At 39.0% G+C, this 12,111-nt stretch overlaps 1 protein-coding gene across 2 annotated transcripts in view; it reads left to right on the forward strand.

Moving 5' to 3' along the window:
* The window catches only part of LOC150100350 (tetratricopeptide repeat protein 29-like), a 267,893-nt gene that overhangs the window by 27,688 nt on the left and 228,094 nt on the right, over positions 1 to 12,111 (forward strand). The window lies entirely within an intron of this gene.

Here is a 12,111-nt window from a genome sequence, read left to right on the forward strand (position 1 = left end):
AAAACTTGATCACCCTAATGCAGACAACAGATATACTATCATTGGTAACTTCACTCAGCTGAGGACTGCAATGTAATTACAAGAACACAGCATAATTAGAAGAAAGACCAGCTCCAATAACCGCACATTTAAGATGGAAAAAAACCAGAAAGATCATATTCTTACAACATGTGTGGAACAGCAAGCATTGCTTAAGTTGCAATTCCTATCATTGCTATACTTTACAGAACATGGGATCCCATACTATAAGAACCTACTTTTCAAAGCCAGGAAGTTGAAACGGAAAAAAAACTACAAATTCTTGTAGACTAAAAATTATCAGATATTTATGTAAAAAAAATGAATGTCAGTCGAGTATATGTATTTTATACCCCATCTCATTTAACTAGTCTGCCAGTATAACTTCATAATCCTCTCCCCTCCTTTCCCTCATAAAAGGCAACTCTGTAAAGTGTCTTTTGCCTAGTGAACGTGTTCAAATAGAACTTGATCAGGTAAATGTTTACCAGATGCTGAACACTTGAAAATACAATCTGCATACATGTCCTGAACTCACCATTTTACATACCAGTATAAAAAGTATAAAGAAATACTGGCTCTTCCTCATAGCATTATCCCATAACACAGTGACTAATATAAACTAATTCTGATGAAAATTTATGTAATATTAACACAATTTTTACTGCTGTAGCTAGTGTAGCTGACACAAAAGAGAGGACATAATTATTAATTGACTTAAGGAATTCATAACGTACAACGTCACATTGCCATTTTCAGGGAACTTACAATAAAGACATGTGCACACAGGCACTACATACAGTAAATGAGGATGAAGCAGGAAGCTATCGTTTCTCCTAAAAGTCCTGATGGTGCCCCCTAGCAAGCTGAGTAGGTATTCTTGGCCGTTGGGCTGAAGGTCTCATGATGTATGTCTCCCAAATTTGGGGCAGTCTCATGCAACCAAATTTGTTGAGGTTTGGAATGTTTCTTAGGGCTGAGGCTGATTCCATGAAAGGTCTTTCAAACTTGAACTTGCTACAGTGTATTATTATGGCTTTCTTCCATCGTATTCTGTGGCGTGTATCCAGAGCGTGGTCTGCAAGACCAGAGTGGCTATACTGGTGAAAACGGATGTAGTCCTTGTGTTCTGAAATTCTGTTATTCGCTGTCCTGCCTGTTTGGCCAAAGTAGGACAGCTTACAGCTGCAAGGGACCTGGTATACACCAGATAGGTCTAGGGGAAGTGATTGGTCTTTAGTGGAGCGGTTAAAGGATGCCAATTTTCTATATGATCTGTAACAAGAGGTCGTCATTTTTTCTTAAGATTTTGGTAATTTTTTCCAAGGTGCCTCGGATGTAGGGAATAGTGATGGATTTAGAGTAATCCTTGTTCTGAAAGGGGGAGGGGTTTGTGGTTTACTGATTTCAATATTTTTTGGATTTTTTTTGGGGGGGGGTAGCCATTGGCTGAGAAAGTGTTGAGGATGTGATTTAGTTCAGTGACTAGGGCATTGTCATTTGAACATATTAGTTTAGCCCTCTTGTATAGTGTCTTAATTAACTCCATATTATTGTGAGGGGGGGGGGATTGTTGGTGAATGTATCTGCCTATATGGGTGGGTTTTCAATAAATAGAGAAAACCAAGGTTCCATCAGGCTGGCAGGTGACTAGTGTGTCTAGGAAAGGGAGGCTGTTGTTTTCCTCTTTCTCCAGGGTGAACTTGATTCTGGGGTGTTGGTTGTTTAAGTGTGTTAAGAAGGAGAGGAGTGTGTCAGAGCCATGTGTCCAAATAGTGAACACATCATCAATGTAGCAAAGCCATATGGTTGGTTTTTGTGGGGCAGAGTTTAAGGCTTTCTCTTCAAAAGTCTCCATAAAGAAGTTGGCCAAGGGTGGGGAGAGTGGTAAACTCATGGCTGTCCCCTCTATTTGTTTGTAGAATTTTTCCCTGCCAAACGAAATAGCCTGAGTTCATTGTGAACTGAATGCATCAGAAAATATGAAGGCATACAAAAAACTCAGCTTCCAAGCCTTGACACAGTAGTAATCCTATTATCTGTCACCCTGAAGCAATTACTCACATGTGACAGATTGTATAGTGTGTCTATAACTATGCACTAGCACCAAAAAAAAATTCTGCCAGAAGAATTAATGATCCAAATAGAATGAGGTATCTGCAGCATTTTCGACCATATTGCCAACAAGATCAGACAGAATGTAGCCAGTGTACTTACACAAGCTAAACCACCAAAAAAGCAACCTATCAAAAAAAGAATTTGAAGCTTTGCAAGAAATCAGAAGCAACAACGAAATAGTAATTACTAAAGTGGATAAGTCAAATACCACTGGTTTTAAACCAATTAGACTACTCAGGTAAGCTTGCCTCCTACATCGTTCTACCTACCTCCCTATAAAGTATGATCCCACCAGCACACAAATCAGAAGACTCTATAAGCTCCCTAAAAAAGTTACCTCTTGGCCTGTGAAAGTGACAGACTAAAACATTATAACTCTAGACACCTCCCCCCCACACACCCACCCACCATATATATATATGGAATACCAAAAATCCATAAACAAAATGTGCCATTACATCCCATTGTAGATGGCATTGATTCACCCATATACAAATTAGCCAAAGTGCTCACACAATATACTGGTAAGACACCTTCACACACAAAAAAAAACTCAGCCTACTTTAAAGCCTACGTAGAAAATGTCATACTCCCCCACACACCGACATAATGGTCAGTTTTCATGTCTCCTCTTTATTCACTAATGTTCCACTCAGATATACCTTTGACCTCATCCAAGCCATATTTCCTCCCAATATCTCAGCCCTGTTTCAGTTCACCATGAACTCAGGCTATTTCATTTGGCAAGAAAAATTCTACAAACACATAGAGGGGACAGCCATGAGTTCTCCACCCCTGACAAACTTTTTTATGGAGAGACCTTTTAAGAAAAAGCCTTTAACTCTGTCCCATAAGAACTCATTGTCTGCCTATGCTAGTGGATGATGTGTTCTCCATTTGGCCACATGGCCTAGATATACTCCACAATTTTCTAACACATCTAAACAATCAACACCCCATGGTCCAGTTTATCTTGGAAAAGGAAAACAACAACAGTCTCTCATTCCTAGACACTCTGATTACACACCAGCATGATGGATCCCTGGCATTCTCTGTTTACAGAAAACCTACATATACATGTAAATACAGTAATCCTCCCCTCCTTCCAACAATATGGGATTATAAAAGTCCTATATAACAGGGCAAAATTAATAAGTTCTGATTACAGTGCTGTAACTACTGAAGTTGACCATATCCTTAACACTTTCTTAGCCATTGGCTACATCTCCCCCCCAAAAAAATCTAAAAAATATTAAAACTCTATAACCACAACCCCAGCCCCTCTCCCTTCAGAGAAGAGAGAGATTACTCAAAATCTATCACCATTCCATATATCCTGGGCATATCTAAAAATTGACAAAAATCCTAAGGAAATACAACCTTACACCCACTTACAGACCACATAAGAAATTGACATCTCTTATCTGCTACACCAAAGACCATACGCATCCCCTAGACCTACCAGGAGTATACCAGGTCCCTTGCAGTTGCAAACTATCTTACTATGGCCAAACATGCAGCACAGCCACTTAGGAGTTACTGACCATGCTTTGGACACGCACCAAAGGACCAAAGGAAACACTGGAAGAAAGCCACTATTACACTGCAGCAAATATAAATATGAAAGACTGTTCCTGAAATCTGCCCCAGCAAACAAAACTTTCCAAACCTCGATAAATTCAGTGTATGAGACTGACCCAAATTTGGGAAGCATACATTCTAAGATCATCAGCCCAATGGCCAAGACTACCCAATTTATCCCACTGAGGGGCACCGTTTAGGACTAGGCTCAACTTCTGTTGCCTTACTTCAGTCTCATTTTCCCAGTGTTATTGCTTGCATGCACACATCATTGTTTTATGTGATCCCTGATGATGGCAATGTAGCATTGATGAAATATAAGTATTAATTAAAGTATTTTTATAATTAATATTTTAGTATACATTGTTATTTCATGAAAAATTAATAGTTATATGCATTCCCCTTGTCCAAGGTATTTGTCACCTTGTTATAATAAGCAGGCAGATTGCTAAATCACTACCTTCCTTTAGCAAACCCATGCTGTTCATTAAAGAGAATTCTACTGCTGTCCACCAAGTTCTGAATCCTTGTCCTCACTAGCTTCTCCAACACCTTGACCACAACTCCAGATAAGCAGGCTGGTCTATAATTCAAAGCCTTAGTCTTATCACCTCCTTTATGAAGCACAAGAATTTTTCCATCTTTCCACTCTTTTGGGACCTGCGCTAAATCTAGAACTCATGTTAAAAAGATAAGTTAATGCTGTTGTTAACTCCTCAGAACATTCTGCAAAACACACAGTGATATACCGTCAAACTTGTTGACATCAAGTTTACTCATTTCCACATATACCTTCTACTCACTCATGATCAGTGGTTCTCCCCCACCCCATTCCCACTGCTCTCTCAGGTTCATTGTTACAAGGATGGAATACATTAATGAACTGCTCATTTAACACCTCTACTATATCCTCCTCAGTGTTTATCATCTCCCATTATCACGACTAACATCATCTTCCCATAATCATTCTTCCTTCTACATATCAAAAAAAAAAACTCCCTAGGATTTCTTTTAGAGCTATTTGCTAACTGCATACTGCATTTTTGCTAACCTTACTAAATGAGTCACCTTCCCTTGCTTGCTCTTTGTACTCCTCGTGTAACTGATTATCTCCACTCATCTTGTGCTACCTCCACAATGCCTTTTTCTTCCAGATTGCATGCTTCACCTCTTCAGTCATCTATTTTACAGCTACCTTATTTAATCTCCTGACCACCTTTGGAATACACTCAGTCATTGTCTCTGCTAGATAATTCCTGAGTAGAGACCAAGCAGCATTGATTTCCTTCCCATCCAATTCCTCATTCCATGATATCACTGCAAGCTGCCTCCTGAGTTTGCCATAATCAGCTGCCTTATAGTTCCACATATAACTCTTTCTCACAAAAGTTTTGATATGGCTGGCCACCACCCAAGTGATCACTTCATGGTCGCTTTCACCAACTGGAGAAGGCAAGTGACTATACCACAGGATTCACTACTACCTCTGTTGTTTAATTGTATATTAATGATATAGAAAATGGTTTGACAGGAATTATTCAGTTGTTTTCTGATGATACTAAACTTGGAAGACTAATGAAAAATGAAAGTGATGCAGAAATCCTGCAGAAACTTCAAAAAAAAGGGTATATGTGGAACTACAAGGGGGGTGATTATGAAGAGCTCAGGAGACAGCTTGCAGGTGTAGCATGGAATGAGGAGTTAGCTGGAAAAGAGATCAATGCAGCTTGGAGGATTTTCAAAAAATATTTAGTGGATGCAATGTCTAAATGTATACCACGGGTGAGAAGGTTAAATAAGTTAGGTGTGAGATGGATGAATAAAGAGATTAAGCATGCAATACAGAGAAAAAGGGCATTGTGGAGGCAGCATAAGAGAAGTGGAAGTAACCAATTTCATGAGTTCTACAAAGACCAGGCAAGGAGAGTGACTTGGTTGGTGAGAGTAGCTAAAGAGAGGTATGAACAGTAGTTAGCTAATGAAGCTAAAAAGAATCCTAGGGAGTTCTTTCGATATGTAGCCAGCAAAAGAAAGAATGATTATGGAAGGATGACATTGATTGGAGGAAATGGTATAAAGACAGCTGTTGCAGAATGTGTGGTGGAGATACTTAATGAGCAGTTCATAAAGATCTTTCAATCTTGTGAATGTGACTTCATGGAGAGATTAAGAGCAGTTGATGATGGGGAGGAGAGACTGACTGTAAGTGAGCAAGAGGTGTTTGGGGAGTTGAGTAAACTAGATGTAAATAAGGCTGTGGGACTTGATAATATATCACCGCGTATTCTGAAGGAATGTGCCAGAGAGTTGACACCTGCCTTGACATATTTTTTTAATACGAGTCTTGCACTTAGTCAAGTCCCTAAAGAGTGGAAGGAGGGCAAGATTGTGCCACTTCATAAAGGAGGTGATCGAACTCAAGCATCAAACTATAGGCCTATCTGTGTGTCAGGTGTTGTGGTTAAGTTGTTGGAGAAGCTTGTGAGAACTAGGATCCAGAGTTGGGTTGACAACAATGGTATAATCTTTGATGGACAGCATGGATTTGCTAAAGGGAGGTCGTGTTTTAGTAATTTACTTACTTATTACAATAAAGTGACTGCTTCCTTGGACAGAGGAGAAGGATACACAGTAATATACTTGGATTTTGCAAAAGCTTTTGATAGAGTACCTCATGATAAGTTGACAGTCAAACTAGAGCAGATGGGGTTAGATATTAGATTAGTGCATTGGATTGGAGACTGGCTATCTGATAGGTATCAACAAGTTGTGTATGGGGGTGCAATATCCAGGAAAAGGAAAGTCACTAGTGGAGTGCCTCAGGGATCTGTTTTAGGGCCATTACTATTTAACTTGTATATTAATGATATTGGCGAAGATTTGGATGGAGATATTCAGTTGTTTGCAGATGATGCAAAGTTGGGACGAACCATAAAGAGTAGTGGAGATGTTGTGGCCTTGCAAGAAGACTTGAATAAATTGAGTGATTGGGCAAGCAAATGGGGATGTGAGTTCAATGTTGCAAAATGTAAGGTTTTAAAATTTGGAAAACAAAGATGGGATGCAGAATTTATGCTTGGTGAGAATATATTGTTGGAAGTAGAGGAAATAAGAGATCTGGGAGTGATAGTGGATAAGGATCTAAAATTTAGCGGACACATCGCCAAAACTGTGAAGACAACACAAAGACTTCTGGGAATGATGAGGAGGACACTGACGTGTAGAAGTAGGGAGATTCTTGTTCCATTGTATAAGGCTTTGATTAGGCCACACATGGACTATTGTGCCCAGATTTGGTCACCTGGTTTTCAGAAGGATGAAGAGATGTTGGAAAGGGTCCAAAGGCGACTGACTAAGGTAGTCTCTGACCTCTGGAATGTCGAGTATGAGGAAAGATTGAAAAGATGTAATTTGCAGAGTCTAGTGGAGAGAAGGAAGAGGGGAGATATGATAGAGACCTACAAGTTGGTAAGGGGTTGTTATAGGATCAATGGTGGAGAAGTTCTACAGAGAATAGTGGGAGATCAGGGGAGAACCAGAGGTCATACCTGGAAACTGTATAAAGAGGGTGTGAGTAGGGGAGTGAGAGGCAGGTTTTTTTCGTGCAGAGTTGTGAATGATTGGAATGCCTTGCCTGAGAGTGTGGTGTCTGCAGGGAGTTTGAATGTGTTTAAGACCCGGTATGATGAGATGTGTGTGAGATAAAAGGACCTCCTAGATGAGTCTTTGACTCCATGAGGTCTTGTTTAATAATAATAATAATAATAGAAACACTTCAAATAGCCTAGCAGTATGGGCAAAGGTAAATGGCTGCCAGTTTAATGTGGGCAAGTATAAGGTAATACACTCTGGGAAGAGATCACAAGCTGTGTACTATATTGATGGAATTGAACTGCAGAAAACTGTGGGGGTGATTATGGACAGGGAGTTGAAGTTTAGAGGGTACACTGCAAAGGTAACCAAACACAGCACATCAGATTACATGGTTGTTGAAGACACACTAAAAGCAGTGATAAAAAGGCTATTGTTTCCTTTCTATAATGCTTTGATAAGGCCACATCAGGACTACTGTGCACAGACCCAGACACCCAGATTCCATAGGGATGAAAAAGTGGTGAAGAGGGTCCAGAAGCAAGTGATAAAGATTGTGGCAGATCTATGGAATGCTCCCTATGAGAATAGATTGATGGTCAGCAGGCTTCAAGAACTAGCGATAGGTGAAAAAGAAGAGATATAATTGAAACATATAAGTTATTAAAGGGGTTTTAATATCATAAGATATTAAAAGAGTGTGGTTAGCAGGAGTGTTAGGAATAGACGATTTTTTTTTTTTTTTTTTTTTTTTTTTTTTTTTTTTTTTGCTTGGAGGGTAATGAATGGATGAAATGGGTTGCCAGAGGTTGTGAGTGCTTCATCAGTGAATGAGTTCAAGGAAAGTTATAAGTACTGTGTGAGTAATTGTTCCCCTGCAGTGAGCCTTTTGACTCTGGGGAGATGTGTATATAATAATAATTAGTGAGACTTGGCCGACAACAGATGATGTAGTTACAGGGACAGAATGTGAAAAGTATATTTTCAAGGAGGATAGAGACTGTAAGATGATACTGTTGATGATAGCAGATGAACTGCATTAAACAAAAAAAGTGGGAAATGAGGGAACCTAGGAATATAGATGGTAGTTCATTTGAAGCAACCTGATGTGAAATAGAAGCCAATAGGAAAAAATACAGTTGGTTGCTGCTATAGGCCTTGGATAAAGTTTAATCCTTTATCCAAGTGTCACTAAATTTATTTAGTCTAACCAAAAAACCGGTCTGGGTAGTGGCCCTTCCCTTAATGCATAGCATTATACATGTCTGCAAGGAGATGTGCTTTGCATTATGGGAGATACTAAGACAAGTAGATAAATTTATTATATGCCAGTAGTGTGTGTGTGTGTGTGTGTGTGTGTGTGTGTGTGTGTGTGTGTGTGTGTGTGTGTGTTCTGAATAGTTTGTTTGAAGAAAATCAAGTCTCTTAGACTATGCATTAACTCTAACCATAGGATTGATTGGCAAAGAACCCAGATGTTAAACTGTACCAAGTTTTGGTATGACAGAAAGGTTAAGAAGCATATGTGGCTATTATCTGTTTTGGTATGACAGAAAGGTTAAGAAGCATATGTGGCTATTATCTGTTATCTTAAACATAATGAACTTGATAGTTTTACAATTTAGCTACTTCTCCTTATATCGCCAAATTCCAGCTAGCATATTATCAACTAATGGAATTATTATTATTAACATATGACCTCCATGAAGTCAGAAACTCATTGTGCACACACATTGTCAAACACAAAGCTCATTCAAGCATGCCTTGAACTGATTCAGTGTGTCTACATTCACAATGCATTCCACTCACTAACCACTCTCTGCACAGAGAGTGGTTAGTGAGTGGAATAAACGAGGCCATTTAGCCCTATCTAACTTTTGGAGACTGAGTGGGCAGTTCAATCTCCACTGGTACCCAATCAGAGACAGATGGCCCAAGGCTATCACTAATTAAGCGGTACGCAGTGAAGAGAGATGGCTCAAATGTGCCGCCATCTCGTGGTCCCTAACCCTAACACAATATATTTAATGTCTGAAATAATGTGGGTTCTACGGTCGATTTTCTTGAGTTTACAGGACGAAAAACCCGAGTTTCCGGGAGGAAAAACCTGCTTGCCCGTGCCAGAGATCAACTAACTCGGGAACCGGTCGAAAAAAGGCTTAGAAAAATTTCCTCTAGTCGCCGACTAGACTCGAAACCAAGTCTTCCTTCGTGCGGCCAAGCGCGGCAGTGTGCAAACGCCACATCCGCTGAGCTACACAGGCTCTGTTTATATCTGTATGTAATATCTGTTTATCTTTACTTGCTTCTATCTTTATTCTATTCCTAATTCTTTATAGCTTTACTCTAATGCACTTTTTTTTTCTCTTATCCTTTCTCGTTTACTCTCTTGCGTACTGTGATTATCCAGAGACTATTTTAACAAATAGTTGAATGCCTATGAATACTGGAAATTTATTTGTCAGACTGTGCCACCAATATATCATTTAATTGGCATAAGACTAAATAAAACTTCCAGTAGATTTCCCTCTCTCTCACAAGCGAAGTTTCTTTCATCAATGTTTACTTTAACAGTCGTGGTTTGTAAGTAACTGAAAACTGCATTTTTATTACCTTAAATTATTTCCCGCTCACAAGTCAGATTTATTTAAGAACAGTGCAGTTGTAAAATAAAAGAACAGGCAGCACTCTTTTAACAAATAATTAAAACACATTTATTTTCAAATTATACATGAATTAAACAATAGGGAGATTGCTTTCTCTATCCATTTATAAAATCTTTAGCATAAATTAGAACCTTTTTACTTTAACACTAATTAACTTCTTTAACTCACAATCTTATTTACTCTCTGCTTACAAATTCAACTTATTAAACTTCTAGTTTACTTGCAAAGAGGTTAGCTAACTCTCTGTTAACTTACCTTTACAATTTTTATATCAACTTCCAACATGCCAATCAATTCTCTTAATGACACTTCTTACTGCTATTAATCAAATTCTTAAAAGTCTTTCTATAACACACTATAAGAGGAATTGTACAAAAGTATGGAACTTACAAAGGCTCTGTATCGCACATTCAGTCAAAAGTCTTGCACAAAAAGTTCTAAGGCATCTCATCAGGAAAATAGCAGGCTGTGGACTGCATTACTCATTCAGCTCTGGCAAAAAGTAAAACATCTGAGCGGAGCTGCCTCGGGTAATTTGCATTGCCTTTTAACCTCTGCTTTGGCTTACCGAAAATGCCTAGACGACTGCCGCCTCCAAGAAACTGAACTTGCTGCCAACTCTCAACCGAGATCCCTCTCTCTCTGGCCTGAAAGCTCCTCTTTGGTGATGATTGGAACCGGGATGCCCCTTATGCTCCACTCAGTCTCCTTTTATTTTGCAATCTCGCGACCTTGCATTAAGGGTAGTAAACCTCAAAGAATTCGGCATGACTGTTTTATCTTCTTTGAAGTTTAACCCGCTCTTTGTTCTCCTCCGTGCAATATTTTGATCGTATTTTGCCGGGCGTGGAAACTTGTTTCTAAAACTAGCTTTTTAACTGCCTCTCATGCACTATCAACTTCTAGCCCTTGCAGTTGTACATGCCTTGGCACTGTATCAATCAATCTCCTTAGCTTGTCATACTTACCAGCCCGATAATTCCGCATGTACCCTGTCTTAATTATAAATTCCACACCTTTAGCCACCTCCCAAGTCAATACCCCATGATCACTCTCACCAATTGGTGGCAACATGGTCATATTCGTTACAGCCAAATTCTCAGATGCATTTACCAGGTCAAGCACTCTCTGACCCCTAGTATTTTTCATTACATGCTGTCGCAGATAGTTATCCCTTAATAACCACATAAAATCCAATTCCTTCCCTCCATGTGTCCTCTCCTCCTTCTAATCAATGTTACTATAGTTGAAATCTCCCATAATAATTACCCTCCTTCCACTCATTTCTTCTTGCTTATGCATACTATCTCCACCATCTATTCCATCACCTGGTCTATAGCAGCACCCAACTGTATATTTTGTTCTGCCAGTTTCAATCTCACACCAAATGGCCTCAAATGTGCTCTTTTCTCTATCCCGCAGTTCCACTTCTATTCTCCTTGACTGTAGCTCATCTGCTATCATCAATAACACACCTCCCCCCATTTTATTCTTCCTGTCCCTCCTGAACACACCATACCCCCTAAGTTTTAAAAGAGGTATACCGTGAGTAGACATATCGATACAAAATTAATAACGGAAGAAACTCATGTACAAAGATTATTTAATAGTATAATTTTCAGTACATTAAGCTCAAATTAAACAATAACTGACAATTCCAAAAAAGCACCACCTAAGTAGCTGGTGTAAGATAACTAAAAAGGTCAATAACTTTCCTTAAAAAAAAAAAAATAAATAAATAAATACAATAAAAAGTTAGGAAAGATGAGCTGATTTGTAAAGTACTATCTACCATAAAGGGGATAGATGTAAGCCGTCAGATCTGTTTAAGTTAGGAGAATGAAGTAGAGTTTCACATGTTTCTTTATAAAGGCGTTCCATGAGAAACTGACTTTTGTGAAGAACTTTTGTCTTTCTCCAATGAACTCTGTGTCTGGTGAAGATGGCATGTTCTGCAAGTGAACGTATAGCAAAAGTTTTAAAACCACTGAATATTTTTGTTGCCTTTCGACCGTTTAGAAAAATCTCCACCTTTCTCACTTCTCCTAAGGACAAGCTTCCACATCTTAATCATCCAGGTGTTTACCAGATTCCGTGCTCTTGTGGATTATCTTATTTCGGACAAACGGGAAGATCT

Source organism: Typopeltis vanoorti, chromosome 13 (genome assembly GCF_054136105.1).
Source record: "Typopeltis vanoorti isolate ZY-2024b chromosome 13, IOZ_Tvanoo_1.0, whole genome shotgun sequence".
Taxonomy (NCBI): domain Eukaryota; kingdom Metazoa; phylum Arthropoda; class Arachnida; order Uropygi; family Thelyphonidae; genus Typopeltis; species Typopeltis vanoorti.